Source organism: Spermophilus citellus (assembly GCF_964194105.1).
Source record: "Spermophilus citellus genome assembly, chromosome: 10".
Classification (NCBI taxonomy): Eukaryota; Metazoa; Chordata; class Mammalia; order Rodentia; family Sciuridae; genus Spermophilus; species Spermophilus citellus.
Window position 1 is genome coordinate 125,541,248 of NC_138197.1, and position 7,908 is coordinate 125,549,155.

A 7,908-nucleotide genomic window follows, 5' to 3' on the forward strand; every position below is an offset into this window, starting at 1 on the left:
TGTCAGCCCTGGGGGTGGAGACCTCACCCAGGGGCAGCTGCTATAGCCAGCAGCAGGCTCGGGAGGGGACCCAGGATCAAGGGCAGGCCGAGGCCTGGCGTGGGTGAGGGGCCGTCCACTCCGCCTGCAGGGTCACCCGGCACATTGTCCCGAGCAGGGGTCCCGATGTCGGGAACCTGGGGTCCCTTCACCTGCCCAGTGCAGCCTCCAGCCCCCGACGCGGCTGAACTCCTGCCCTGCCAGGATGCCCAAGGGTATCCCTTCCCGTCTCAGCCCCGAGGGGATGGAGGCTGGGCGGGAACTGAGGGTGTCCCGAGGCCAGAGGTGGCACACGCGTGCTCTTTCTGTGTGACCTCACCACGGGCCAAGGCGTCCCCAGGGTCAGGGCCGTTGTCCACACTGGATGGACCAGCGGAGCGAGGCCCAGGGATGAAGCTGGCCCAGGCTCGCCAAGCCGGAGGGTGGCCCAGCAGCGGTCTCTTGTCCGCCTTCAAGGCCCCGGGTGCCTGGGGCGCAGCCCAGCTCCTCGCGAGGGAAGGCTGTCACTCAGCCCTGAGCTGGGCTCCTCCTCCCTCCCACGCCACCCGCCTGTCACATGCACCTCAGGGAGCAGAGCCTGCGGGGGCACCTCCCCCAGGGGCTGTGCAGGGAGCCCTGGGAGCCGCACCCTGTGGGAGGCGGGGGGCAGGGCTCTGCACATGTTCAAGGGCTTGCATGTGCACGTGCTGCTACCTCAGCGCCTGGGTCAGCAGCCCCACGGCGGGGGCTCCCAGGGAGAAGCCTCCAGCCTCAGCAATGGCAGCGGACCTCGGAGGTCAGCCAGAGCAGCCTCCCGCATCCTCTGGCTCAGACCACAGTGGAATCCAGGCCCTTGTGTGCCAGATCGGCTGAGGGCGTAGCCAGGTCACCGTCCTTTAGAGCAGCATTGCGTCTGTTCCACACAAGGGCTCCCATGCCAGAGCACCTGGGTTAGAATCTCCTGGCTGGTGGACCCCAGACGAGTTCCTTTACCTCTCTGAGCCTCCATTTCTTCACAACTTTCAGAGATGGCATTTATTGAGCATTACTCAGTGACTGGCATGGTTCTGGGTGACAGTCTCTGTGACTGTGTTCAGTCCCCCATGTAACCCCAAGAAGCAGGTACTATTGCTACCCTGATTTAGAAACCAAGACACAGAGTGGTTGGTCACCTGCCCAAGGTCACACAGCTTTGGAAGTAGTAAGCCTGGGTTTGAGCCAATACAACGGGGCTCCAGAATCCCTGAGCTCAGCCACTATCTGGCCTCCTGTCTGCGGAGGGGTGGCAACTTAAACAGGCTGTGCAGGCCCTGCTGGAGTGGCCACATGTGTCCCTGCGAAGGAGTAAGCCAGCAAGGTGGGCGCTGCCTGGCCTGCCTGAGAACTCCGAGGAGTGAGTGATAAGTGAGATAAGGTGTGGGCCGTGCCTGGCAGCCTCCATCAGTCCTGACCTTTACCGTGTGGGTGACAAGGTCCTGGGCTGCGGGCGGCGAAGGGCCCTTTGGTGGAAGGTCAGCACAGACCTCCGTAGAGTCCAGGTTCCCGCTTCTGAGCCCCCACCCCGAGCCCGCTGGAACCGGGGCTCAGTCCCACCCTGTGGGTCCCGCCAGGAAGGGGGAGGGGAGGGCTGGTGGGGGTGTCCACGGGTCGCCCAGATGAGCAAACCCAGGCGCCAGGTCGGGGGCAGGCTGGCCGCATGGACGTGACTCTTCCTCCCAAGGCCCCCCTGCTCCTGGCTCCTGGCGCTGCTTGTCCCTGACGCCAATGAGAAGCGGGGTCCCCAGGGCCACGCCCACGAGGCACGCTCTCACCCCAGACTGGTCGGGAGTGGAGGGTGGGAGCCGGTCTGCGCAGGGCGGAGCGTCCAAGGCCAAGGCCAAGGCCGGGTCAGAGCGGCGCCGGGTGCTCTCCGCCAGGTCTCCCTGAGGACACCGGGGGAGGAGGGAAGGAGCCTGGGTCCTGGCAGGCGACAGCGCCGCTGCGACCCCAGGCCCACGACTGAGACCGCCACCTGTGTGGAGGACAGTTGCCCTGGACGGTGGCCGGGCCTGGGAAGGGGTGGGCGCTCAGCAGCGCTAGGTAGAGCAGCACGGGACAGGGCGGGCGGTGGCCGCAGAGCCCTGGCGTCCACATTTGCACAAGGACAGTTGCTCTTAGAGTTAAGCAGCTGACCACTGTCCATTGGAAGTTGTTCCCCCGCCTTCTTGTTCATCAGTCGGAGACAGTTCACTGTGCAGATTAGAGGGGGACCGCAGGCGAGGGGCGGGCAGAAAGGCACCCTCTGGACTTGGTGGCATCGGTGTCGCCCACCCGCGGAGGCTCTGGTTCCCAGGCTGAGCTCTGAGGTGTCTCTGTGACTGCGTCTGGCAGGAGGCTGGGCCGAGCGGCCGGGAGGACAGCGGAAGAGGCTGGCGGAGCCGGTGGGAGGGCAGCCTGGAGGGAGCCCGGGTCCAGGGAGCGTCTGTGCCACTTAGTGTCCCCGCACAGTGGAGGAGGACCCTCTATTGGAGAGGCCTTTAGCAAAGGGCCACCCAGAGCACTCCCCTGGGGACTCCCTGGATGTGACCCAGAAGAACAAAACGTCCTGTTCACCACCAGGGAGGACCTGCCCCAGCCCCCTCTCCAGCCCCTGTCCTCCTCTGTGAAGCAGCCAGTCACCTCAAGGGTCCCTGGGTGCCACCTTACAACATCTGATTCTCGGGTTTCCCGGAGCATTGGGAGGGGGGCAGGGCTGGGGGGTGCGGAGGGCGTTCCCTCTCCCGGGGCCTGGGGGGCTACTCAAGCTAGAGGGTTTGGTTGGCAGTGAGGACACCCTGCAGCGACCCCCACTCCACTCCAGTGAGAGCTGAGGTCCACCCAGGCCGCAGCACCCCACCCCCTCTCAGGTTTCTCCTAATGCCACCGCAGTGCCACTAACTCTGACCCAGGGTACACTCACTCTGGTGTTGCTCCGGCAAGCCAGGCAGCCCCCACCTTGCTGGCTTACTCCTTCGCAGGGACACATGTGGCCACTCCTGCACCTCCTGCATAGCCTGTTTAAGTTGCCACCCCCAGGCCCTGCACCTGTGAGTTTCTAACACGCTCCCTAGTGTATTTTGTAAGTGGGCATGACCCAGTGCTGGGCACAGGGCTCCCTCATTGGCTCCGTGTGGTGCCCCATGGGACAGACACAGGTGTCTTCTAGTTTGCAGATGAGCCAGTGGGGGCTCAGAGAGGGGATTTGCTCAATGACCTCCAGCACGGCTGGGACTAGAACGTGCTGGAGTCAGGTCCAGAGTCTCCCCTGAGAGCTCGCGAGTAGTAAGCAGAGTCCAGCGTGGCCTCTGCAGGACCTTGACCTTGGCCAGTCCTCTCTTCTCTCTGGGCCTCGGTTTCTTTGCCTGTAAACTGGGACGACAGCGGTCTTGTCTTGGCCGGGCTGCTGTGTGGTCAAGGAGGCCACTGGTTGTGGACCCTCACAGGAGGCCGAGCGGGGCCCCGGGAAGCCTGGGCAGGCGGTCCTCAGACAAGCCCAGAGCCCGGGCTTCCGGTGATCCAGGATCACCCCAGGGACCAGTGGGGTCGGGGATCCACCCCTCCAGCCTAGGCCCCTCCCCCTCTCAGCTCCACTGGACGCTGCCCCCTCCCCGCCCCCGCCCCCTGGGAATTTCTCGCAGCTGTGGGGATGGGGCTGCCGCCGGGCGGGGACCGGAAGGGCTCAGAGTTTTCCCAGGCTGAAGGTCACTGAGGAGCTGCCCTCCCATCCCCTGCTGCAGCTGGACTGGGCTCCGGCGTGGCTTTCCCAGACCCTGCTGGCCCCTGTCTGCTGGATAAACAGGGGGGAGGGGAGGGCCTTTCCAAGAAGGCGGCTGGAGGCTGGGGCCTGGGGGTGCAGCCTCAGCTTCCTCACCTGGAAAATGGGTTCCCACTAGACAGCTTCACCAAGCTGCCCAGCGCTGGAGGCCAGAAGAACAGACCAAGCAGCTCAGGGACCTGCCCAGAAGATGCCCCCGTCCCCGACTCCCCTGCGAGATGGAGGCAGGTCACTGTCTGTGTCTGGCCTGGGCTAGCGGAGCTGGGAGATCCTAGAAGTCCCTCTCCACTGTCCTTCTGTCCTAGCGGGAGGAGGGAGGGGGCGGCACTGGGAAGATGCTGCCAGGAGCTTTCTGACCGTGTCTGAGTTTCCCGTGGCTGCGGCAGCCCACGGCTACACACTTGGTAGCTTAAAATAGCATGCGCTTGCCGGGCCTGTGATCCCAGGGATGGGGAGGCTGAGGCAGGAGGATGGCAAGTTTGAGGCCAGCCTCAGCAACTTAGCGAGGTCCTAAGCAACTTAGCAAGGCCCTGTCTTCAAATTGAAAAAAATAAAATAAAATAAAAAGGGCTGGGCTGTGGCGCACCTGCCCTGGGTTCAATCTGCGGCACCAAAATAAATAAATAAATAAATAAATAAATAAATAAATAAATAAACAAATAAATAAATAAATAAAAATAAAAAAGCATGTACTTGTTATCCACAGCTCTGAAGCCCCAAAGTCCAAAATCAGGCTCGCTGGGCTGAGATGTCAGCTGGCCGGGTCGTCCTGGCCTTTCCAAGATGGATATGGCTGTCACTCCCACACGTGGCCTGTTCTGCCGTCCCCTCTCTTCTGACACTTCTGATAGCCTCTTAAAGGGACCTGCACAGCACGTGCCACATGCCTGTCATCCTAGCGACTCAGGAAACCAAGGCAGGGGGACCGCAAGCTCCAGGCCAGCAGGTGGGAGCCTGTCTCAGAATTCTTAAAAATGTGTACAGGGCCGGGGACTCAGTGACGGAGCACCCTGGGCTCAGTCCCCAGTGCCATAAACAAGGTGCTGTGATGATCCCAGGCCCCAGGCAGACGGGAGGGTGATGTCCTGGCTCAAGTTCGGCTCCCTCCCATCTGCACAGTAGTGAGGTCCACCACTCATGGGCAACTTGGGGTGTCAGGACGTTGGGGTCCCCTCCGGGTCTCTCAGCGGCTGCCCCACTGTGGGGGGCTATTTCGTTCCCAGCTTCTGCACTTAGTGGCTGTGTGACCTTGGCAGGGATCCAACTTCTCTGGTCCTCAGGTGCCCTGTCCATCCTGAGAGATGGAAGCCAGGGTTGCGGGCGAGAAGGCGGGGGGCATTCTGGGTACAGCGTGGACAGGAGGGGAGTCCTGCGGCTCTGAGCATGAGGCCTGGGCCCAGGCTGAGGGTGGAGTTCACGAGGTAGCCACGGACACCAGCCCACGATGGCCCTCGAGGAACTTACCAGAGAAACAAGAAGACAGGTTTACAGCAAATAATCACACAAAGAATTTGGTGATTACCCCTCGAAGCCCAGAGAGGCCCAGGTCACACATCTGGGAAGAGAAATGAGCAGGGGTCACGCCCGAGTCCGCTTGGCTCCCAAGACTTTGTTTCTCGAAGGCGCTCGCAGACTTTCAAAGCTGGTTGAGGTCAAGCAGAGGACCAGAGACAGGAAGTAACTTGCCAAAGGCCACACAGCAACACAACAGTCAAAGGCAAACCAGAGCTCTGGGCATCCTGCCCAAGACTCTTGCCCAAGGAGCCCTCGAGGCGTGTCACTGCTGACCCTAGAGACAGATGGCGCTCCCTGAGCTTCACAGTGCCAGGAGGCAGCAGAGGGGTGCTTGTGCCCCATCTGGTTCAGTCTCCCCGACTCCTCTGGGGAAGACTCTGGATACCCTGCTTTACGGAGGTCACAGAGGTCCCAAACCACACCCAGAGCTCACCCAGAGAGGCACAGGGCACCCCCTAGAAGAAGGCCTGGCTTGGAATCTCGGGCTCACCTTTGACGGCCTCTGCCAGGGGCCTCCTGCTGGGAGGAGGGAGGTGTGGTCAGCTCACCCCAGAGCTGGGATTCCCGGGCAGCCTCAGGGAGATGGGTGACCCGCTGGCGCCATCTAGTGGCCTTGAGGAGACACGCCAGTTCCCCCGGGAAAGTCTCTGGGGCCCAAAGACTCTGGAGAGTCCCCAAGACCAAGTCCTACCTGCCTTCAGCTGGTCCTTGCAGCCCACTAACGACACTGAGCTAAAAGTGACCAAAAAGCCCTCCTCTTTGGGCGTTGAAGAAAACGAGGCCCAGAGCGGGGGACCACGTGCCCGTCCAGGCTCTCGGAGGCCAGAGCTAGTGAGCTCTCGGAGGAGTCCGCCTGGAGGTGAGGCCCTGGGATTTGGCCTGGAGGCCGGGACAGCAGGAGGATTACGGGCCAGTTACCAGGAGGGGACCAGGAGGCTGGCAGCAGACAGCCCGGCTGCAGTGAGGACCGAGGTCCTCCACAGAGAAATCTGGGACCCTTAGGGACATGCTTGGCGGGAGAGATCCCCTGATTCTGAGAGACAATTACAGCTCCTGCCTCTCAGGGGCTCCACGGGTTGTTCATTCATTCAACAAATCACCTCTGACAGTGAGCTCGGAGCCTACGCAGGATGGGACCTGTGCTTGGGAGCCACGGGCCAACCAGAGCCCAGCCAGAGAAGTGGACCGGCACAGACACACCTCCTCATCCGCAGGGGACGGTCCCAGGAGGCCGGAAACTGTGGAGAGTGCCAGACGCCATGTGAATTGTTTCTTCTAATGTTTACATACCCAGGATAAAGTTTAACTTACAAATTGGGTAAAGTAAGAGATTAACAATAATATCTAATGATAAAGTAGATCAATTATAACAATATGCTGTCATAAAGTTGCCAGTGTGTCTACTCTTGTGCTTGGCAGCATAATCAAGTTAAATGAGGGTTACGTGAGCACAGCACTGTAATACCATGGCAGGTAACCTAGTCACTGAGATGTTTACTAAGTGGCTGAAGAGAGGGTAGTGCATACAGTGTGGATACATGGGAAAAGGGATGATGTGCACCCTCAGCAGGACAAAGCCGGGCAGTGAAATTTCAGAATGATGTGCATTTTGAAACCTGTTCATTTCTGGAATTTTCCACTTAATATTTTCAGACCAGTTTTAGGTGGGTAACTGAAACCATAGAAAGTGAGACGAAGGATAAGAAAGATCTCCAAAGGGCCAGGGCTCTACCAGATGGATCTAGTTGGTGATAAAAACAGTGGTGTGGCTGGGCACAGTGGTTCCTGCCTGTAATCCCAACAGCTTGGGAGGCTGAGGCAGGAGGACTGCAAGTTTGAGGCTAGCCTCAGCAACTTTCCAGGGCCCTAAGCAACTTAGCAAGACCCTATCTCAAAATTTAAAAATAAAAGGGACTGGGGATGTGGCTCAGTGGTTAAGCAGCCCTGGTTCAATCCAAAACCAAACCAAATCAAAGGTGCCTAGCATGCATTGAGTGCCTACTATGTGCCAGCCACTGGAATAAGTACTTTATATTAGTTAATTTGATGAAATTGGGACCCTCTCCTACTGTGTGACTTTAGGCAAATTACTAAACCCCAAGATTGTCATGGAAAAATGGAAGATTTAATACGAACCTTGTTAGGTTACTGTGAGGTTTGAATGATGTGCGTGTGTGTGGCGCCTGCATACAGTAGGTACTCCATAACAGCTGCTCTAAGGGAGGGATGCTGAAGGGGCCTCAGTCTTGTGCTTATCCAACCCAGTCAAGACCTGTGTCCCCAGAGGTCCCCAGGTCTCTGCTGCCTGGAGGGCCACGAGCTGCCAGCTGCCCCTCAGGCCTCTGCCCTCCTGGCGCAGCCCTCCCAGGTCCCCGCGTCCCTCCCTGACACCCTGCACAGGTCCAGATCCCCTGCCTGCTCCACCCTAGCGCTTGGCTGATGAGTCCACCCCCACTGGGTGGCGCTGTGGAGCCAGGGGAGCGGCCACTGGAGCCCCAGCCCACCTAAGGCCCCAGGTGGCCAGCGCGGCCAGTCTGACGCCTCCCCACCTCTGCTGAATTCAGCCAGTGACACTCAGGCCT